The sequence below is a fragment of the Mirounga leonina genome, unplaced genomic scaffold (genome assembly GCF_011800145.1).
Source record: "Mirounga leonina isolate KUSES-001 unplaced genomic scaffold, KU_Mleo_1.0 Mir_165, whole genome shotgun sequence".
Lineage (NCBI taxonomy): Eukaryota > Metazoa > Chordata > Mammalia > Carnivora > Phocidae > Mirounga > Mirounga leonina.
Genome location: NW_023270415.1, coordinates 67,612,455 through 67,636,291, shown reverse-complemented (window position 1 = coordinate 67,636,291; position 23,837 = coordinate 67,612,455). Strand labels below are relative to the sequence as shown.

Sequence of the window (23,837 nt, the reverse complement as noted above, 5' to 3'; positions counted from 1 at the left end):
ACCTATCTCCATCATTTGGGCCAAAAAGGGAACCAATGGGACTTTTTATTTTTCTCGGGGACTCAGTCCGTGGTCCCAAATTTCACTGAAGAATTAGGACAATTACCTGTCACTCTGTCTCTGACTTAGAGGTTTATTTTCCTGATGTTTTGTAGGCTGATGATTTTTTTAGAGGTCGTCCGGTTGTGTTATGGGTTGTTGTATTTGTGGACTAGAATTTCTCTGTCCACCTCTGAGCTCCCTGTTTAAACCTGGGCACACACTTAGTCTCCGGCCCTGGTTGTGGAGCCCAGGGAGACGGGGACACACCCAAGCTACGGCTGGGAGGCTGTGCTTTGGTTCCTGATTCTTTACACCTTTTCTAAGAGCATGCTTTCTTCTGAATGGGACATGCCCACCACAGTGTCAAACACTTTATGAGCATGGAACGGGGAAATGTGACCTTTAAAATTCTAAGGAAGAAAAGGCCAAGTCCCTACTTGTTTATTATTGTTGTAGTTGTGTAAGATAGCATGTCACTGAGTGACTGTGTCTGAGGAAAGCCAGCAAAAACCTCAACCAGGATCAAGACCTCCAATGAATTCAGATCCTCTTCATGTTTACAGTGCCTCTGAGTTGGTGTAATTTCCATGTACAAAGGTGATCTCCTAAATCCCCAAAAGTAACCTTGGGCTGGTGGTCTCGCATTACCTCACCAGTAAGTAGGAGGAGTTCCTGGCCATCTTAATAGATCAAATCCATGTCATCTGAGGTCAGTCGCGAAGATTCTTCACGAAGATTCTCCTTTTTATTGGCCAACTTTGAAGGACCTGGCTTCAAAATTATTAAAGGATGTGGAGACTTTTCAACTGAATCCCAGACCATGTGTTCTGTCCCGATTCTCTCCCCATTCCACCCACTCCCCAGCCTCCTAAATAGGTCCACAGGTGGAGAGAGTATTGGAGAATAAGAGATTCTTAGAGCTTAGAGGACACTTAATTGGTCTCTAGCCCTTGTTACTGGCCCACTCACAGCTATTTTCAAATTGCTCTTCGACCTCGTCCCACCTCTCCTGTGATTCTGTAGTTCACATCTCACGTCACATATTCACAGGTGATTCTTTCCTCCCATCTTGTCATATGAAGCTTGTTGTTCTAGACTGTTGGAGTTTGAGTTCTGACTCTATCAGTCAAGATCCTTAGTGTGTCTCCCTTCTCTGTGAAACACACAAACCTAAAAAGCAGGGGATCTCTACCTTCGCCCAAGCCACTGATTGAACTGTTGAACATCAAGTAGGGATTACGCTCTTCATGTCCTCTCCCACGGCTCATGTTAACCTGCTAATGAGCTCTTTTAGGGTAAATGGTTATTTGGGCAACTTAGAACCCATGTAACTATTTTATCATCCAGCACCCATGACCTCAACTGGTCTGAAAAAGACCCCAACTTATCCACAGAAGATCCCGTTGAAGGCCATACTGAAATCCAGACCCTCTGCTCATGAGGACATTATGAGACAACTCGTCTAATCACCATATTCCAAAAAACAGCCCTTAGCCTTAAGTTGTTACCATATCGACCAGGATGCAACAGACGCTGTTGTCTTAGCAAGTAAGTAGGAAATCTCCATGGCTTATCATGTACTTTAATCTTCACACATGTGAATCCAATATGGGTCAAACAGTTTTCCTCCATCTTGTTATTTTGCCACCTGAAACGGTGGTCTCTGAGGCTGCCATAGCAGAAAGGGGGCCGTTGGAGCGATGCCTGTTCTTGCCTCCGCTCACCATTCATTAACAGCTCCAAACTGACTCCAAGGACACCCGTGTGAAGGGTTGGGGAGAAAATCACCTACCTGGGAGCACAAACCACTTCTGCCATAGCTGGGTAAGTTTCTGCATGTGATCCCATGATCATATTTTCCCTCTTGTGTGCTTGGAAACCTGATCATCCACTCAGGATTTCTAGAACCCTCCACACGGAAGTCTTTGGACAGATTTCATTAGTATCAACCACTAGAGTCATAAATACCAGTACAATAACCTACATGTTCCGAAATACTGCTTAAGAAGTCCCTTTCATGTAGCTGGAAAAAAAAATCTAATCCTCTGGCCACTGCTGGATAAGAACTCCCAGTTCTGAACAGCATGCTTGACTAAGTCTGATTAATGAATTTCTGAAGTTATTTTTGTTGATCCTCCCACCCTTGACGCCATAATTTGCCTGTGGCAACATGTGTGTAGATTAATGAGGCTTTCAGCAGCCAGTGGAAAAGTGTTCATTAACTTAATTATCCACACCTTCCAATTGAGGGCAACTCAGGGCTGTCAGGACACAGCAGAGCATCTGTGCTGAGGAAGAGCACCCGCTCCATGCTCCCCAACTAGGACAATCTTTCCTTGCAGAGGCAAGGAGAGGAACAGGGGAAATAAGTGGATGCACAGGCAACAAAATGACAAGATTCAGTGTAATTACCCAATGGCGTGCTGAATGTGCATGCATTCATTAAGCACCTAGTACGGGTAAACCTGAATAAGCAGGTACCTCCTATGCTTCTAGGCTGCTTTCTCCTCGTGCACAGGATAAGCCCCCAACTCAGGGACCAATCTCTGCTAAGTCAATGGGAATGGTATGTATGGATCTTTGTCAAGAAGGTCAAATGGTAAAGCACCAAGTCTATCTTACCCTGGACCTGGGTAATTTTATTGATCAGTTGTGGTCAACTCCCACCTTGGACGTAGGACTTAGGACACAGAGCCTTCCCAGTGTGCCTGGGCGCCATGCTTTGCCTCCGATGTCTCCCACTTAGCACCCCAAGGAGCTAGTCCGACTTCTGCACCCAAGCCCAAGGGGGAAGTTTCTCCTGCTTCTTCATGCTGCCTCTCTCCTGTGGAGGATCTCTGCCTGTTGCCTCTCCCAGTCTCTCCATTGCTATGCTCCACCAACTAAGACCCATTTTTTGCTTATCATCCCAGACGTGGAGCTTTCACCTTGGCCTTCTCCCCCCAGTGGCTTATAGAGTTCTCTGCTAGACACTGTGCAGGACAGAGATGGTCCTATGGGAGTTCCTGGCTCTTAGGAGGTAAGACTCATGCATGGAGCTGATCATTAGAGGGAAGAGAGTTTCAGCATCTTGTAAATCAGTCTTTCTCAAACTTGCTTGGTCCTAAGAGTGACCTTCTAAAGATACAACTTCCAAGATTCTACCCATGAAGATTCTAATACAGAAAATCTGAGGTGAGACCGAAACATTTTCCTAAGCACCCAGGAGATCCTTCTCATGAGGCAAGTTTGCAAAACACTAGTAAATGACTATATGACAGGAGTAGTGACTATTGATTAAACGTTCGGAAGCTAATCAAGGTACTAAGAAATTTACATATACTGGCTCATTTAATTACTGTGACAAACTTTTCCAGACAGGTACTAACTTTCCATTCTGCTAACAAGAACACCCAGATCCGGATACATTGACTAATTGCTCAAAATCACACATTTAGTAAATGGCACAGTTAGGATTCAAAACTTCATCTCTGTGGTTCCTGACCTACATCAACGAAACTAACCTATTTCTAAAGGCTAAATGCTGGTGTAGACTAGCAGTCTCTGAGCTTTTTTTGATAGAGTGCCCTATCAACAACGAAATTTCAAGCATGGACATTCAGTGTATGTGCATATATTTTTAATTTATATATACATACTATTATTCTAATATACTATCTGTATTATAAAATACACATAAAATGGCTATTTAAAAGGTTGAAATCAAGATGAATTAAACAATTTTTAGTAATTTTTATTCTATTTTTTGCTTTCAAAAAATTATTGATACAATAAAAATGCTTTTAGTGAGACCAATGTGATTTCAAATAGGCTTTTCTAAGTTTTTTCAACCTTGGATTAATCTGTATGATGTAGTGATTAACAGTTTGGTCCTAAATTTGGTTTGTTCTGACACTTGCTTTTAGTGCCTGTTGTTGCTAGAAAAGATGCCTCTCAAAGATGCATAAATTCAAATGAAAGAAATGAGGCATTTTTACCTTACTCAGTCATAATGCTCCTTTTTCAATTCTATCTACCAATTATGCAAAGATTCTTGGTGAATTTGGCTAGTAAATTTCCAAGCTCCCTGATAACAATCCATTTTCCCCACAATTTATTGGAATTAAAAAATAAATAAATAAAACTCGTTCAACATCAAAAACATTTAGAAACTTAAAACAGTCTAGAATATTCTGTTTCAGTCTTTCCAGGAATAGAGATCTCCGTTATATACACCATTTTTAACAATGTTAACACTGGAAATGTTTCAAATCACCAGTGCTCAAACACGGCTTCAGGGGAAAGGTGTCATTTTTTTTTTCTTTGTATTCAAGAGTAATATGCATACAGGAAAATGTACATATCACAAGTGTATAGATCAGTGTATTTTATTTAACTGAGCACACCCAATTAAAGACACAGAACAAGAAGCAGAACATTATCTTCAGCCTCATTATCAAAAACCCCTTTGTGCCTTTTCCAGTTATTTCCATCCTCCCAAAGGTAACAATTATCCTAGCTTTTTGGCCTGTTCCTTTTTTTTTTTTTTTTTAACTTCATGTAAGTGGAATCATACAGGGGGCACCTTTTGTGTGTCTGGCTCATTTTGCTCAAAATTTGATTTGTGAGATTCATCCATATCACTGAAGTTGTCATGGATCATTTATTCTCATTGCATAGAGTATTGTCTAGTGTGAATACACAACAGTGAGTTTATCCCTTTTGCTTTTGATGGGCATTTGAATAAATTCCAGCAAATATTAGCAACAGTGTTGCTATGTGCATTTCAATGCCTGTCTTTTGGACAACATGTCTGCATTTCTGTCAGGTATATCCCTAGAGTGGAATTGCTGGGTCACTGGGTTTGCTTATGTTCTGCTTTTTAGATATTGTCAAACAGCTGCCTGACCGGTTCCATAAATTGACCCTCCCACCACGTGGGAATTCTGGGTGCTCTTCATTCTCGCCTCCTCTTGGTATTGTCTGTCTTTTTTCATTTTAGCCATTTTGGTGCATGTATGATGGTATCTCATTGTGGTTTACCAGTTTCTTTGAAAGGCACTTACTGTCTCGTTATTAAGTTGTGACATTTACCCTTAGGGGACAACTTGAGTGCAGGTTCGTGTTTTTTTTCCCCAATGTATCTGCTATAGCTTATTCCTGACAGCCACTTGTCAACCTGGAAAAGATCGAATAATTTCAACCCTTGATTTTATTCACTCATTATTTCAAATAGTTGGCCAGAAGACAATAAGGGAATCCCTGTTTAAATAAAGTATTTTCAGGAGTACTCCCTATCTCATTACCAAGTATTATAAAAATTCTGCTATGTTGTAAACTTCTTGCCTCTGTATAATGATCCACATCGGTGAGATCCTACTGTGTTCTGTGCTTTTGTGTCTTTAACTTCCTGGCTTAAATAGCTTGCTATGGTCAATGTAGCAGATAAATTTCACATAAGGTGCAAGTTCATGAAATGTGTCTATTTTTTTTTTTTTCACTCCAGTCAACATAAATACCCAAAACGTTGCTGTTGTTAAGAAACTCATCTATTGTTGAGAATGTAATCTTTTCTGGTACATCTTTCCTTTGAGAGCTCACAAGAAAGGGCCCTTCAATGTATTTCATTATTGAAATGAACGATCTAGAAACAGCATAAGCTGAAATGTGTAGAAAATATCTGTACTTTCCATCAGTTGCAAAGCCAATCTCTCACGCTGAATTATTTGTTTAATGTTCCTTCAACTTTTCAGCCACAGATGCTGTGCATCTTCCGACAATATTTAATGACCAAGGAGTCCCTTTGAATGTGCCACTGGGTCATGTTCAGATATTTCTTTAGCCATTATCACAGTAGCAAGAGGAGCAAGTTTCTGACCAATGGATTACAGCTTCTCACTTTCACTCTTAAGAAACAAATTCAAAATTATCAAATTTCACCAAAATGTGTAAAGGGCTGGATTGAGTATATCATGACTTGAACCAGTTGGAAAAAAATTCTTAATGTCTTGCTAATTGCAATGGCTTCACACCCTCTTCAGGTGTGTCAAGACCCAAGGAGAGACTCATCATTAACCGCAGTGGATGAAAAGACCATATTTCAAAGAGTTTTCTTAATAATTTTTTAAGTCTTTTGACCAATTCTGTGACTGATGTGATTCGCCTGCCATTATTTTTATCCAGGCATTCGCTGAAAGAGCAGCGAGCACTAGGACTTGCCACGAAGTAGCCTCCTAGCCATTTTCCTGCCGTTCCCTTGGATTTGCCTCATTAATATGATCTTCAGCTTGCAGTTCCTTCAGGGAATCATTTAAAATCACTTGTCCATTCGGTGAGGATTAGTTAAATTGAAATGAGGTATCATGAGCTGTAAATCCATTTAACAGGCACACAGACACAAATCAGCTAACTTCTTATAGGAGTCATACCAGTTTCCATTTTGGGAAGATTCTCCTCGCACTGAAGGGTTCCTTGGAATAAAGAGTGCTTCTCTGCACTTCACCATGGCAGTTTCCGATGTCAGAGCTCTAAGATCTTCCGGAAAGCATCTTGCCAACCTCTTCGTCTGCCAGGTGAGGAGCTGGAGGCCCCCAGAGGAAGAGGGGAGGCCAGGTAGATTGACGGGTTTGTAAGCAGGACCTGGTCATAGGACACATAGGTTCAAATCTCAGCCTCTGCCACTTCCTCTCTGTGTACCCTGGAGCAAATCATCTTACCTCTCTAAGCCTGCTTCATCAACTGTATACCTAAACATGGTGAAGGTTACTGTTTGTAAATTATATCTCCATAAACCTGGTTTTAAAAGGAAGAGAGGGAGGGAGGGAAGAAGGCAGGCAGGCAAGCCTCAATGCTGAGACCTGAAATTAAATAGAGATTCTCAAATGAGCCTAGAGGCTTCCAGGGAGTAACATTTTTGTCTTAATTATCTCTGTGGTCTGGCATGCTTAGCATGGTGCCAGGCACATAGAAGACACGTAAAATTATTACTGATTGTAGTGGATTGAATGGTGGCCACAAAAGATACGTCCATATCCAAATCCCTAGAACCTATGACTATGATCTTATTGGGAAAAGGGTCTTTGCACATGTAAGTTAAGGATCTTGAGTTGAGAAGATCCTAGATTATCCAAGTGGACCCTAAATCCAATGACCAGTGTTCTTGTAAGAAACAAAAGAGAAGATTCAGAACACAGAGGTCATGTGAAGATCATGTGAAGCAGAAGGTCAGAAGCAGAGATTGGAGTGAAACAACCACAAGCCAAGAACTACCATAGCCACAAAAGTTCAGGAAGAGGCAAGGAGAGATTCTCCCCTACGGTCTTTGGAGTGAGTATGACTTGGCCGACACTTTGATTTTGAACTTCTGGTCTCCAAAACTGTAAGAGAATGCATTTCTGTTGTTTTAAGCCACCAAATGTGTGGTAATATTTTACCTCAGAAACTAATATACTGAACTTCTTGGCTTCACATAGTCATGCAGCTTGTTATTACCTAATCCAACGATTTCCAAACTTAAGTTCTGCATAGCCTTCCATGGCCCCCATGATACATTAATAAGTATGGTACCTATTTTGTATTTGGAGGTACTTTTAAGATTTCTTATAACTAAAATATTCTGCAGCTTAAAAAAAAACAAATTAAAAAATTTGATCAGTCAACCTCAAATCTTGCCCAACTCTACATGTCAATGCTGAAGATCAGAGAAGTTCCATAACTTGTCCAAGTTCTCTCGGAAGCAAGAGGCAGAGCCATAATCAGCCCTACCATCTTCCTCCCGATGCAGGGTTCTGCCTGGACACCCAAAGAGCCACAATAAACCACTGTCCTTGGGAAAGAAAGAAGAAAACATTAGCAGCACTCCCATTATAGTCAAAGACAATACAATATGCCCTTGAGTATCAGCACTGTCATTCAACATTCAACTAGAGGGTCCAAACACTGTGACAGGTAGCGATAAAGGAAGAAAATGGAAGAGAAAGAATTCAGGTAATGCGCGGGGCCGTGGGGCAGGGGGCTCCCGACTGGCTACAGGAGATTTAAGGAAAACACCTTGCTACACACACCCATCAAGGGAGAACATTCTCCCTGCAGGGTTGGAGCAGTTAGCACAGTCTGTGTCACCTTGGAGTCAGACAAAAGCGAATTCCACCTGCCACCCTATCACTTATATCTGTGCGACCTTGAGCAAAATTAACTTCTCTGAGTCTCAGCATCCTGAGTAAATGGGAATAATCCCTACCTTGCCGGGCAGTTGTAGGACTTACGAGACCAGTGCTCTAACCCCTGAGCTACGGAGCCAGTTGTAGGACTTAAATGAGATGACATAGCCTAGCGAGTCTGACCCAGACTCTGTACCTAGGCTAGCTCTCGCCTCTATGATATTAACTGTAGACTTTGGGCAATTACCTCTCTGTGCCTGAGTATCCTTACTTGTAAAATGAGGATCATGCTACTTGCCTCCAAGGGTCAGTATGAAGGTTAGAATAAGCTAATAGTTATAAAGTATTTAAATAGTGCCTGGCAGGTTCGTGCTATATGAGCATTTGTTAAATTAAAAATCAATATGAAAATGTACCCAAGGAAAGGGTGACAGGGAGGTGGAGGGCTACAGAGGAAGTGGGAGGTCCAGGGTCTGTCCTGGCCCAGAGACGACATAGATAGATTCTCTGGCTCCATTCCAAACTGGTGTGTTCATGGAGGGACCAAGCGCAGCACCCCTGCTGGACACAGGGGGCCAACCATGTATAGGGGTGGCTGTTATTATCAAGCCTGGGGCGGGCAAAGTGAGGGTGTGCTCATGGCCCGAGGAAGCGTCCTCCTCCTGTTTCCCACCTTGGCTTCTCCAGAGGAAGGGGCCTCTTTGAGAGCTGGGTAGAGAGCTTTCTGTCCTGGGCTGTTGAAGGACCCAGTCCAGCGCAATGGAGAAGGACCCACCCTCTGGGAAGACCTCTCGGGCTGGTCAGAGAGTGGGAGCAGAGTTCCCAAAATTCCGCAAGGCTGCCTAGCTCCCACCCAGAGTCTGGCACCATCTGCCCAGGGGCCCTTCCAAGAGGCCAAACGCCCCTCAACCTGCCATGCCTCCTCTTTCGGGTGCTCAGATGGGAGTTCAAAGGGGAAAGATTTCACTTCCAAAGGAGGGGCTGTGAGGGTTTGATGAGAGGCTCCTCTCTCCAGGCTCTCTGTTTCCCTTTCAAGGGGTGAGTCGCACTGCTGGAAAGTGACAAACTCGGCTAACTAAGATAATAGGAAGGAGACTCGTGACTCAGCTGACATGGAAACCCACCCAGCAGGGCTCAGAGGCCCCACACGGGCAGGAGGCTGCTTTCGGAAAAGGAGGACAGTTGTAAATAAGGGATCCACTCAAGATACTTCTTTTCTCATCCTGGTTGCAGACAGCGTTCCCTACCCCCGCCCCCCGCAGTGTTTTTTTTCCACCAGGAGTCCTGAGTCTGGCAGGCATTGGCATTACTCACAGGGGAGGGAATCAAGGGCCAGGGGAGGAATGCGTGTATGCAAACCTTCCCTTGACAGTCGTGGAAAACAGTAGTGCCCTCCCCACTACAGGGGCCGGCTCTGCCCAGAGGACTGATCTACGCCTCACTTTCTCTCCCAAAGCCTCCACCAAAATGAATTTGGACACTGAGGTATTTGTGTGTACAATAACAGGATGCCTGGGATTTATTTTAAAACTTCCGCTCCCCACTCTAAAATTGTTGGCAGGTGATAGGTGAAAGGAGATTGGCCAAACTAGCCTTTAACCTCCTAGAACAAGCAGAGCTTGCTGGGAAAGTTTGAACACCTCCCTTCCCTACCATATCCTCTGATAAAGGAGGGCATTGGTTCCAGGGCTCTCCCAGGCTTTCCCAGCTCTGCTTCCCGATGAGCTGATGATCTCTATGCATTCCAACCTCTCACCACCCGCTGAGAACCTCAGGCCTGTGTTTTTGTAGCAAGCTTTCGCGGAATGTAGAGGGCAATGGTTTAAGCAAGGATTCTGGAACCCCCATGCCTGGTTTTGAATCCTGGGTGGACCACACACTAATTATGGGACTTTGGACAACTCATGTAACGTCTCTAGGCATCAATCTGCTGATCTGAAAAATGGGGATAATAATATCCACCTCATGGAGTTATTATAAGAAATCAAGGAGTTTATATTCATAAAACACTTAAAAACAGTGTGTGCCATATGGTGTTACAGAAATCACGTTAAATAAAGAAAAGGAAAGATTTCAGAAGCCGCCTGCTTTTCTATGTCAGACTGGCCAACTTTGTCTCCAAAGTGCCAGATAGTAAATGTTTTTGGCTTCACTGTCATATGGCTTTGTCACATCCAGACTGAGGGAACTTGAAGCTGATCCCCTCCTCCCTATCTCTCTGCCTTATAGCAGCTGTCCCCAAGGCTCCATGTCCCAGATGGTGGTACCGCAAAATGCAAGAGAACTCTCAATTTGCAGGGCACGTTGGCAGAGCGAGAGGTAAACTATTAAGCCACGGCAACCTGCGTGGCTTCTTTAGGGACCCAGCACGGCCTGGCCTAGCCTGACCCACGGTAAGCAGCCCTGGGCGGCCGTGACAAGGCACCAGCTGCTCTCTCCCGAGTCCACCCCGAGTTATGCAAACTGCCCTCGTTCTGTTTCCTTCCGCTGTCATACACCATTTCAAATCCCTCTACGGAGCCGGCTGCCATCTCCGAACACCTTCCAGTCCATGCACCGCCTTCTCTAAGCCCACACACAGGACTGACCGTGATTCCCAGATGGAACGGACTTTCAGCAGAACAGGACCACCTGCGGAAGGAAGTACGCCCTCGGTCGTGGGGAGAGGGAGGTCAGCTCATACTGCTGATACAGACGGCGTTTCCCGTGACTCGAAATCCTTGAGTGTATGTCACCATGCTTGTGCTGAACCCACCTTCTTGTACAATTTCTGTATAATTGGCTTTTCATGGGGACCAAGAAGCCCTGTTACATTTCCTCCTTAGGCTGCCATGCCCCTGGACGCGGTCACCCAGCCGAGGAGAACAGGACAACCCGGGGGGGAGCAGTCGGAAAGCATGGCAAATATCCACAGTTCTGTGTCTCTTGCAGATCACAGTCCCACGTTCTTGGAGGGATTCTGAGAAATTTCAGTTCAGGGGGAGCTGTGGTTATGGGAACTGTTCTTTCCAAGCCAAAAATCAGGATACAGATTTTTTTAAAAAAATATTATGCTGCTTCTGTGTGGGGCACCTGGGGGGTTCTTTGAGGAATTAGGGGAATACTGGCAGTCCTTTGAATCACAAGGAAAGCACTCTTGGCCCCTGGGGTTCCCAAGGCAATCTGGAGAGGGCAGTTATAACAGATCCTGTTGTCCAGGGCCTCAGAGAAGGGAGGGCTCCTAACTGCCACCATGAGGGCTGTAGGGGGAGTGAAGGACCCAACCTGTTGGGTGCTATCCAGGTAGGGAGCAAAGAAATTGGACTTGGGGGCCAAGCAAGCCTGCATTCAAATCTTGGTTCGACCTTTAGCTACCATGTGAACCTCAGGCGTGTCCCTAAACTTCATCTGAATTCCATTGGAATGGTGGCGCCTTCTTTGAAGACTTGGTGTGAGGATTACATGGTGAAGCTCTACAAACTCCAGGCTCTTGGGAGGTGTTGGAGCTCGGAGTGCCATTGCTCACCCCCTCTTCTCCTTCAGGATGCCAGGTACTTCTCCCACAAGGTACTAGGGACTTCTGCTAGGTACTAGATACTTCTCCCACAAGGTACCAGGTACTTCTGGTAGGTACTAGGTACTTCTCCCACTAGGTTCTTATTCCTACTAGACAATAGATAGAAGGAACTGTAGAGACAAAAAATATTCACTTCATTTAAATGTTTTGTAACAATCTTTAGTACGGGAGACTGCCTCAGAGCAGTGATTCATATTAGAATATGGATGTGCAATCATATCCATACTTTGGATATGGGAAGCTTTTTAAAAAAATCTCAATGCCTGGGCTACCTCCAGGGATTCTGGTTCAAGTGGTCAGGGTGACTATGATCTGCAGACGGGCTTGAACATGCAGCCCCAGCACCTCCTACTTCCCACCAAAGTGACTCCATCCACACAGCACTCCCAGATCAAAATGTTCATGTTGATGGGGCTCCCCACAGGCACCTAGACTTAGAAGTTCAGGCCTTGAAGGCCAAGCACCATGGCCACCTGCCATGTGACTTCCCATCCTTTTCTTGAGAAAAATATGGATTTGACAAATTCTATCTAGGAGAACACAGTACCTCAAGCCTGGGGCTCCTCCTTTCCCAAGAGGTAATTTGTGGATATTACAATAAAGAGAAGGGAATGAAAGACGAGGTGTTCTTCAAAGTCTCTATATCTTACTGTAAATCATGAGATTTTATTTTCCCCATGCCTGCTACTCTGTAATAAACCCATTAGAGTTTAGAGGAAACCCGGCTCCCAGGGCCCCCAGTGTGAAAGAAGAAATAGCAATTGAATGCCATTGTTGTCAAAGTATAAAGTCTCAAGTATAAAGAGGAGTATAAAGTATAAAGAGAAAGGCAGGTCACCTTGACCCTAGGCAAACAGTGACCAAATTATGCCTTAGATCCTTGACCATGAAGGAGCCTCTTCATCTCCCCTCCTAAGGTGGAGGTGGGTGAGAGTGGGGAAGCAGGGAGGGGGTGGTCTTCACTGTCCAGAATTATTTGAAACAATCCCAGTAAAGAAATCTCCAAAGCAGAGAGCAGAGAATGCAATGCAGGTGTTGCCTGATTGCATCCCAATATTATCTTGAGTAGAGAATGGAAGGGGTCTTGTTGAAAAATCTGTTCACTGATATATGTCTCTTGGAATTCTAAACTTTTCACACCCAGCCTGGCTAGTTTTTTAAATTCATTAAGAGGCTGGCACAAAAAGGAAAAACACCTCTGTTCTTTGGCCAAAAATTTTTCCCAAATACCTGCAGGGAGAGTGCAGTTTAAAGCATGAAAAAGTGAATGTGCAAGGAACCAAGTCAGAATCAAGGTGGGTCCAGAAGAAAGCAAGCAACATGAAGACTTAGAATGTTAACCCTGCTCAATAGACAAATGTGACCCAATGAACAGCAGTCCTTCCCAGAATCCCCAGTACCTTGACATTTCTGCCCTTTGCATGGAAACATGAGTAGAGACAGAACAGTTCTGTCCCTAGCACTTCCACAGAGGACAAATATATATGTTCCTGCAATTTTCCACATCTGTATGCCAAGGCAAACAAAGGACGAGCATCTGTGAAATATTCCAGAAATCACACCAGCCCCATAAAGCAATCTCATGATTACTCTTCTTGCAACCAACATTTACGTGCCCAGGCACACAGTAGGTATTCCAAGAACCAAAAAGAAGTAGAAAAAGGGATTGACTTCCTCCAGTGCTATAAAAATTCCTCAGACTTCATGGTGATATTCTGCCAAGAAACAAGGCTGTCCTCTCTGTCAAACGGCCCTCTGCAGGCTTCAAACCACCTCAGTCTCAGCCCCAGCCCTGCCCATGCCCCCTCTACTCCCAGCCTGGGCTGTGACTTAAGCAAGTTACCCAAGTTCTCTGCACCCCAATTCCTTGCCCACTAACATGATGGCAATCGCTCTACCTGCCTCACGGGGTTGCTGGAAGAATCAAGTATGGATAAAAGCAGCCAGTGACCTGCAAGGCTATGCACGCAGGCAGGGTCTATATAGAATGGCATGGGAGGTGAGGAGGTGGGGATGTGCCCAAAAGACAGCGACGATAGATGAGGGGGAGGAGGAGGCTGGTGCTGATGGTGATGACCAGGATGACCACAGCCATGACAATGACCCTTATAATCTCATACTACAGATTCTGTACACAGACTGAGCAGTGACCAGGTCGGAAAGGAAAAGACTCATTGGCAGATCGCTGTTTCTCCTCTCCCTACAAGCACACCTTGGTCTAGGGCATGATCCTAGACAAGGAGACCCATACTATTGAGTTTATTTTTGCAGATCATCTGTTGCACTTTCTTTTTGTTTACATTAAGGACGAGTACTCCATGGAAGTTGTCAAAAATGCTCGGATAAGAACAGGTGGCCATAACTACCATTGATACCCAAGGCTCCAGGCAAAAATGCTGATATCCTGCCTCTCCGCCTGCGCGCGCAGCAAGCCAGCGCAGATGGGATCTCCCACGTGCACTCAGTACTTCCTCTGGACGCATGGGAAAAGTGCCACACTCCTCCCTCCGTGATGCTCTCCCACGATGTTGCAACAATCTTTCTGAACCAGAGACCAGAGGAGGGAGGAAGGCAACTAATGTTTATTGAGTGCTAACTAGGTACTTTACTTAATCCTCACAATTATCCTATGCAATAAAAATCATTACCCCATCTTAGAGATGAAACAACTCCCGGTCTCAGAGATAAAGTGACTTATCCAAGATCACTTTGCTAATAAACAGTGGAACTAGAGCTTGGGAGAGGCTTGGCTCAAAGCACTGTAAGTGCTGTGGGAAATGCAGAGTTAAATATTCCAGGGTAAATGCACCTTTAAGGAGCTTTCGGTCCAGTGAGGGGAAAGCAGCGGCAACTAACATAAAATACCAGGTAGAATGTGAACAATGGCAACGTACAAGTCATGGACTCTAGGTGCCAAAGGAAGGAACAATTCTGAGCCCAGGGCCCAGGAAGTCTTCGAAGAACAGATGGCATTTGGAAGGGACCATGAAAGATGAGTACGACCATAGCAGGAGGAGAATGGGTTGGGGAAGGGAGGGGCATCAGGAAGAAAGACAAGGTTTGGTGAAGGCCCAGAAGCCTGAGAGCACCTGACAGGCTGCTGAGGGTTGTGACCACATCACCTCCCTGCTGCTCGTTCCTTTCCTTCCAGAGTAAGGTCTAGGCTTCTGGACAAGGCTCATCAGAACCTTCAGGTACTGGGCTTCTTGCCAAGCCATGATTCGCCCTGGTGGTGTCAGTCTCCCAAACTCCCCACACCCTCTTTCACACCTAAGTCATTCGTGATGAGACATATGTCCGCTCCCAGTGGCCACCCTTAATCATCCTTGACTGCTAGACGTGGTACCCTCACCCCACGCGGAATTAGGCTCCCCTCGAAGAGGTTCTTGTAGACCCTCCATTTCCTGTGTTACGGTGCTTATCAAACTGCATGGCACTCACCAGTGTCTGTGTGTCTATATCTGCCACGAGGCTGTGAGCTCCATGGGACCAGGGGCCTTACTGGGTTCCCCAGAGTGCACCATAACCCAGAGGTACAGGAGGCAAGTAGCAAATAAAATGGAATGGTTACTGGATAAATGAACCAACCAGGGAGGAAATGAGAAATGAAACAAGAAAGGAAACTGAGGGCCGGGTTTTGAGTTAGGGGTGTGGGCAGGACCCGGAGGGCCGAGCGCACATCCAGGCTATGTAGCTGAAGTAGCCAAGAGCTGCCCTTGGGGGTTTGCAGTGCTCTCGGTGATGCCAAAGGTGACTGTGTGGACAAGGCAGGGGAGGGTGAGAAATTGCCATGTGTACATAGGAACTCTTAAGAAATACGATACAAATAAGTGGAAGCACTGGTAAGGACACCCCTGGGAAACCATCTATTATATGAGTCAGTCTCTGAGAAATCTCTGCTGATGGCCTGGCAGAACGTTTGCCAGCCGAATCTATCATTGCAAACCTCAGAGAGCTTCTGGGAGCGTGTGGATGATGGGCTGTGGGAATCTTGGGTCATAAAACTTTCGCCCAGCTGCTCGAGTACCTGGCTGGGCAATTAAGGAGGATTCTTTCAAGCAGATCAAAAGGCTCTGATGAGGTGATCTCAGGAAGCTTCCTGCCCTCCCTTCAAGGAAGGCAGGAGTCAAGCCTCATTATTCTCATTTTACAGATGAGAAAAGTAGGTTCCCTGGTGACTAAGTCCCTTGCCTGAAGTCAAACAGCCAACCAAGGGTGGAACCCAAAATAAGCATCTCGGTCACCCTACTCCCAGGACATTGTTTTGCTGCAGAGCCTCCCATCCTGCGGAAGACGGACTGCTTCTGGGAAGCTTCACACTTGAGTGCTAGAGTATGGCATGGTTCACAGGGGCCACGCCAACTCAGCACACACAGAGACTTCCCGGCGCACACGGTCACTTGGCACCTGTCACATGCAACATCAGACGTTCGACAGTCTTCTCACACTAGCATTTTCTAAAACCCGGGACCCAGATCTGACAATAACAACCCAGTTACTCCATGGCCCACTGAGACGCAAACCATTTCAGAGGACATACACGATCATGGCAGCCATCCTAGAGAACTTCTTTCCAAGTTCCTAGAGTCATACCTGGCTTCCAACCCAGTTCTGCCCCTGCTGTTCTCCGGACCTGAGCGAGTTCCTTAACCTAAGTCTCATCCCCACACCTATGAATTGGAGATTGCAGAATGCCTCTCTAACTGGGTGGTTGCGAGGATGCAGTGAGGTCAGACATATAAAGAACATAGCCCAGAGCCCAGCATATCACTCAATAAATGTTAGCAATTACTAATAGCATTGATCATATGAATGACTTGAGTTCAAAAAGTAATTCGTTCTCTATCTGTTCATCATCTGGATATTAAGGACATAAGTCCAAATCTTAGTATTTGGCCAAAGCCATCCCTTCTGGACTGAGGAAGTTCATTTTTACTCTTAATGATCTCAACTACCTGCCATGTTTTAAATGAGAGGTGATTTAGAACTCTTAATGCAAAGGATACTTGCTACAGTGAGGATATTCTAAGACTCACGGAGGTGGGTCCAGTTTGTCATGGATTCAAAATTCTCTCTGGGGTCCTGCCTTGTACCTCCCTTGTCTTGTCATTGCTACCTAGTCATTATTGGACCCAGCGTCCAATCAATTAAAGGCAATGCACAAAGAGAGGTCCAAGGCTGGCAAGCTGACACAAGGAGGCATGTGCCTCTGTGGTCCCTGGCTCCAACATTGCCTTTGAGTCAATTTTATAGTGTCTTGTGACCTAGAAGACTATCTCTCTAAATGAGCCCTGGTTGTTCATTGTGTTTGAGAAAGCGTGTCCTAGTATTGGTTGTTATTCCCTTCGGATATTATGGTTACACTTCATACACACCAATGTCTTGCCCTTACCCCATCAGCCCACCCCACAGGCCAACTGCAGTGTGGTGAAAGTTCCCATACACTCCTCTGCCTTCTTACTCCAAACCCTTATTTCTCTTGTTCTGAGCTCTTTCTCTGCCACAGGAGTGTACTTGGCCCCCTCTCAGGGCAGGCCAGGGAGATAGAGCTTCCATGAGTAACCCTCAACTAATACAGGACAAGAATTAATAAATAAATATCCCAGTTGTCTCGCCCCTCAGTGGGGCAATTCTAAGATAAGCCAATACTGCCTTTTAAAGGGTCCCCAGCACAACTGAGTCGCAGGTGCCCACAGTGACAACAGACTCACTCTTGCACCTTCACTGGTTTCCTCCCTTCCCTGGCTCACTTCCTCACCCCTAACGGAGCTTCCTCAGATCACCTCCAAATTAACTGTTGTCATCCAAATCCCTGCTTGGATTCCACATTGGAGGAACCCAAACCAAGACAAATTCTTCAATGAAAACTAGCATTTACATTAAAATAACACAAATTTTTAACTATTACTACCACATTAAGTAGACATTGGCACTGACATCTGCTACAGAGCACGTCCAAGAATAAAATCCCTGATTATAACATGGTGCTCTGTCTCCACAGATTCCTCTAATACCAGCTACTAGTTAACTGAAGGTTAGGGCCTCACTCTCTAGTCATATTAGTCCCAGCCATGGATGTGATCCCATGAGCCTGTGGCCAGCTAGTGCTAAGCACTCACAAGAAAATTAATTAGACTTCCCACGGCTGCTCTTTGACTCACTCAACGTCAACTTCCCACCATGCTTTTTCATCCTTCTCCTTCCAGATCACAAACTCAAAAGGAAAAAATAAATACACTCTCTAGTCCTTTTCCTGCCCAATCCTCAGAAAGTCTTCACTCAGCTGATGCAAGGTGTCTTCTCAATGACCCTTGATTAGCCACCTTCTCTTAGTTGTATATAGCACCCCCATCAGAAAGGTGCCCTTCACTCCACTCCACAGATGCTGCTCATGGGTCTCTCTTTCCCACCAAGACTTATTAAATTTGGCCTTGAGGGCTTTGTCCTTCTGAAGAATATTTGGAACCTCATGACAATTTGAAACAAAAATTATATAGTTAAATTTGCCATGTCCCGAAATGTTTTTTTTTAGGTTTTCGCATGTGTCTTAGAGTGGTGCATTAGTGTTCTATTGCTGTATAACACATTACCACAAATGTAGAGGCTTAAAACAACACACACCTGTGTCCTCACAGTTTCTGTGGGCCAGAAGTTCAGGCGTAGCTTAACCAGGTTCTGTGCTGAGGGTCTCACTGGGCTGCAATCCACAGGCCAGTTGGGCTGCATTCTCATCTGGAGACTCAAGTGGGAAAGAACCGACTTCCAAGCTCATTCGGGTTGTTGGCAGAATTCATTTCCTGTGGCTTTCTCACTGAGGGTCCTGGCTTCTTGCTGGCTGTCAGCTAGAGGCTATCCTCAGATCCTCGGCCACCCCGAGTTCCTTGCCATGTAGGCTTACCTACTTCATTGAGTCCACTAGGAGAATCTCTGATATGACAGAATCTTATATGATATAACGTAATCATGAGAGTGACATCCCATCGTCATCGCCATATCCTCTCACTTAGGAGCAAGTCACAGTTCCTGCTGGCAGTCACACTTAGAAACCACCTGTTCTTCATATTTTTCTTTTAATTGACACCCCCCCCCAGCTTTTTTTTATGTAGTCTCTTCTTTGGCAATACATCCAGTAGTAACATTTTCTTATGACACTTCAAAATAAATAGCTAATGACTAATTGTTTTTAATCATAATTTGCTCAACATCAAAATTAATTTCACCCCATCCCTGTTGTCCATGGTATACGGCCTCTGAGATGGTCTCCAATGCTCCTCACCTCCTGCTATTCAACCCTTGTGTAATCCCCTCCTGAGTGTGCGCTGTATCCAGCTACTTGTGTCTAATTAATAAACTTTGGCAAAAATGATGGATATCACTTCCAAGAGAAGGTCACAAAAGACTATGACTTCTATCTTGTGTGTGTTCTCTCTTGTTCTCTCACTTACTCACTATGATGAAGCCAGGACCTTGTTGGGAGATACTCTCTGGAGGGGCCCACGCGGCAAGGCACCAAGGAGGGCCTCCAGCCAGCAGCTCCCAGGGCACTGAGGCCCCCAGCACAAGAGCTGACAAGAAATTGAATCCTGCCAACAGCCCTATGAGTGAGCCAGAAGGCAGGTCCTTCCTCATCGAGCCTTACGATGACTCCAGCCATCTGAGAGACCCAGAGCCAAAGGACTCGGTTAAACCTCTCCTGGATTGCTGACCCAGAAAAACTGTGAGGTACTAACTGGTGCTGTTTTAAGCCAGTTGGGGTAACTTGTTGCACAGCAATAGATAACTAGTACACTCTCAAACAATGGTTTGTGCCCTACACTTAGAAAATGAATCCCAAGGGAAGAGTGTTAGGCACTGTTCCAGTGGGGGAGGTGGAACAATGGTGGAAAGTAGAGGCAACTTGTGTGCGCGGCTCAGAAGCTTCCCAATATGCCTCTTTACACCTGCCTTAGAGCTTAGATAAGAACCTGTGAGGGGAGAAGCTGAAACAGAAGAAAACAAAACAAAACAAAAAATAGGATTATTTCCTAAAAATCCCAATGAGTTACGGAGAGGCAGGGTGGCCCCGCTTGGGGCATAGGTGAGCAGAAAAGATGCAAACAGAGATGGGCATTCTCCTTGGGTCAGCATGGAACACAGCGATGCTGGAAAGAGACAGTAGCCCCACCACAGATACCAGCCAGTGCGGCCTTGGCAAGGACCTCCAAACTTGGCTGTGAACATCAGAGCAGAAAGCTACAGCCGAGAAGGAGGGTAAACAGAATACTGGAGCCAGAAGGACGGAGTTCATATGTACACAGGAACCAGCCCCTGGGATTTCCAGAAATAACCGAGTTAAGGTCCTTGGCAGGGAATCCTAGACAGCGGGCTAAGAGACACAAGGTGAGCATAAGGTAAATATAAATATTTCTTGATGGTTGACAACACAGAGGGTGTGATGGCTAAGGAGACCCTGACCCTCCCCAAATGCTGGCATCCCCAGGGACGCAAGAATACAAAATATTTTTTTCTTTCTGATGACATTGTAAGTCCCACAGTGCAGGGATCCACTTGCTTTCTAGTGTCATGTTGTATGCTCGACACTCAGTGAAGGATACAGATGGAGAGAGAGACACAGTGGACTTTCCCGTTTAATGATTTTAATACAGATAAGTTTATGCTTCACCCCCTGGGCTTGTCCCTTGGCTAGAGGCTGCTTTTTTTTTTTTTTGCAAGGGCAGACCTGTACATTCAGTACTGCACAGTGCCAATATCAGCCAGCCACCTCCCTCCTCATCACGTTGCAGCCAGACTCCAGCTCAAATTGTCGAAAAATACAACCTCAAAGCCCTCCCAGGCTGAACCTACTCCTCCAGTTCTGGGGGGAACAATCAACCCAGAAAATGTGGGATAGAGGGGAACATTAATGCCTACATTTCCAAAATAATAAAAAATACTGTTTTAAACCATTAAGTGCTGGGGTAATTTGTTACACAGCAATAGATAACGAATACACCCTCAACGGATGGTTTGTGTCTCACATTCAGAAAACGGCATCCTAAGGGAGAAGCATTAAGACACCATTCCAATGGGGTAGGTGGGATAATGATGAAAAGTAGGACAATTTGGGGGAGGGGGGAGTTAGATGAGACACCGAAGCCTTGGGTTTTCGTTCCAGCTGTCCCAAGACCTACCGGCTGTGTTACTCAGTGAGATCATTTCCTCTTCTGTAAAATGGAATTAATGATAAATGCCTTTCTTACATCACACTGTTATTACGAGACTCAAATTATAGAACCCGAGTAAAAGCTTTGTAATATGTGAGGTTATATACCAAGTAAGGGTTTATAATCATCAACATTATCATTATCATCTTTATTGCTGGCTGTTATAAGGTAAAACCAACAAAAGTTGGAATGTCTCAGTCCAAGTCCAGCCGAGGAAAACAGCAACCACTCTACGTATTTGGAACAAGAGGAAATTAATGTGGCGAATGGGTTACACAGGTGACACTGGGTTGAAAACCCTCCGGGAAACAATGAGGCAACCCAGAAATTAAGAACAGCAGGAAGCCACTCCTGCCCCTTAGCTGGAGGGACAGAGGAGGAGGCAGGGTCATAGGAAACCAAGTCCCGAGGTCACCCTATAACGCTGTTGGGATCCAGAGTCAAGGAAGAAATGCAACCTCTGAAGGCAGAGGGGAGGAGAAATACACTGGTTTCTCCTTTCCTGACTCCCCCCAGTCATGGTCCACTGCCCCCCATTGGCTGGACCAAGCCAGAAACCAACAGACACAGGAGTGACAAATGGATCTGGAGCCAATAAGCCCTGGGCCAAAGAAGCCTTCTATTCAGCGAGAAATGAAATAACATGCTAGAAGTGGGAGTAACATAATGAAGAGACTCAAAATCCCAAAGACTCAGATCCCAAAAGAGCATGGGAATTCATCTGGTCCAAGCCCTCATTCTACAGGCAAGACCCCAAAGAAGAAAATGAGGTGACTTGACCAAGAGCACAACCCATCTGGCATGGGGCAGCTGAGAACCCAATCATCTGAATTCATAGTTCTTTTCACAACATGAAACTTTATAATGACGAACAGCAGAGACCCTTCAACTCGACGGAAGGGATGTGTTCCAATAGATGATTGCTAGCTAAGACAGTTGTGTGGACTATAGAATTCATTTTCCCACAGGAACAAGGTTATCTCGGCTGATCATGTTCCCAGACCGGCTATCGAGTGCCTATTTAGCCCACAACATGGGAAAGAAAGGAATCTTCCTACTCCGAATTAATGAGAAATCCAGAAGCTGATCAGCATCTTTCTCCCTCCAGGGCGGAACAGAAGAGAGAGCTCTCCCTCATCTCCTCCCTCTGCCACACTAGCTGATATTTCTCCTTGTTCTGCCATTAAGGGGAGGTTTGGGGTGGGGCGGGGGGTGTGTTGCTCCTTGCCTTCCGTCTGGTGAGGAGGTTCTCCTCCTTCACCACCCTGTCCTTTTCCCACAGTGTTTTCCTGTGGTTGCAGGGCCAGCAACAACAGGACCAGGAGCTTCTGGAGGGCTGAAAGCACATCTTTTTCTTTTTCTTTTTTTTTTTTTTTTTGTCCCTTACACCTTTGTGCCCTTGGTGCTGACCCAATCCTGCACTTCTCACCCCCTACCATGTTCTCCGTAGTGGGGTCTGAATTAACATCTTCAGGAGGGGCGTTGGGGAAAAGCATAGTCATTCTAGAATAATTTTCTATTTAGAAAATGAAAAAAAAACACCTTTGGTTTTCATACTATACGTTAAAGTAAGATGTGCACAAAAGGCAAAGTACTCTTAGATGGTGAGGGCGCTAGGGATCGGGGGGGAGAGAGGAGAGTGCTGTTTTCTGTGAAGTGAGCACTCCATTCTCAGGGCCTGCAGTGAGTTCATTCCCTTCCGGTTGGGCAGAGATTTCCCCAAATGGTTGTCACATTGCCCACATTTGATCTTCTGGTTTACCCATGCCACCTGCAGCTGGTGAGCTCCACTTTCGGGAACCAACCACCCAGAAGAGAGGAACTATCCCATCCAGCCGAAAATTAGAACAAGGGCAAAATTCCTGGCAACTTAAAACGAAATGCAACTTGGTAGCTAATGAAGAAATGGAAACTGAAATACACGTTCTGCTCTGCTAGTTGAAACGCAGAGATCTATTTCCCCAAACCTTGATACTATCTCTCAGTTGAAGAGGACAGGAACTCGAAGTCTGTACACATTCACATGCCAGTGCCCTTTCCTGGAAGCTTCCCCACTCTGCAGAGGCGGAAGTGATTGTCCCGGCCGCCCGTTCTCATCTCACTGGGTCAGGGCCATATACGGCCACACAGGCAGTGCACTGTGCAACTCAAAAGGTGCCATTTCCACCAGTTGCAGTGTGAATGGTGCCCCCTGGAGCGGTGCAGTGTTACTATTAGAACAAAGCTTGCCAGTTGCCTTGTATCGAGGCTGAAACCTACAAAGCCATGAGCTCTTAGCGGAGTTACAGTTGCTTCTGTGTCCCGGGCCCCTACAACAGTGCCTGGTACAGAGCAGAACCTTAGTATAAATTCCCAGGGATTTAAGAAGCAACGAATTCGAAAAGAGAGTCAGCACCACTCTTAGGGAGAAAAAAAAAAAGGTAATTATTTGAAATGGGAGCAAAATCCTAATTAGAGTATGGATACTCTTTGAACTGACCTTGATACTTTAAAGAATAAACAGAACAGAGTGGTGAAGATCACTAGCTCCGGGGTCAGAAGGATCTGGGTTTGAATCCCAGCTCCACAACTTACTAAACCATGTCAGGGATGTTCCCAAACCTCCCTAAGCCTTAATTTCCTCACCTGTGAGGATCAGTTGAGATCATGCCTTAGCATAGTGCCTGATACATAGTAATGGTCAATACATCTTAGTTGTAATGATGAGGTATGTGGTTAATGGCGATTAATCAATACAACAATAATTCCAGAAGGCACATTTTAGCCATCAATATTTATAACCCACAAGAAGAAATATGCCCAAGGCATAGTAGGTGCTAAGTTAATGCTTTTTGAATGAGGGAGGGGGAGAGAAGGAAGGAGTGGGTGGGGAGAGAAGGAAGGAGTGGGTGGGGAGAG

At 45.3% G+C, this 23,837-nt stretch overlaps 1 long non-coding RNA gene across 3 annotated transcripts in view; it reads right to left on the bottom strand.

Moving 5' to 3' along the window:
- Positions 1–3,859: 3,859 nt before the first annotated feature.
- The window catches only part of LOC118015206, a 71,181-nt gene continuing 51,203 nt past the window's right edge, over positions 3,860–23,837 (bottom strand). For all 3 annotated transcript variants that reach the window (XR_004680566.1, XR_004680565.1, XR_004680567.1), the window contains one exon: positions 3,860–6,660. This is a non-coding gene — a long non-coding RNA (uncharacterized LOC118015206). The remainder of the gene's footprint in view (positions 6,661–23,837) is intronic.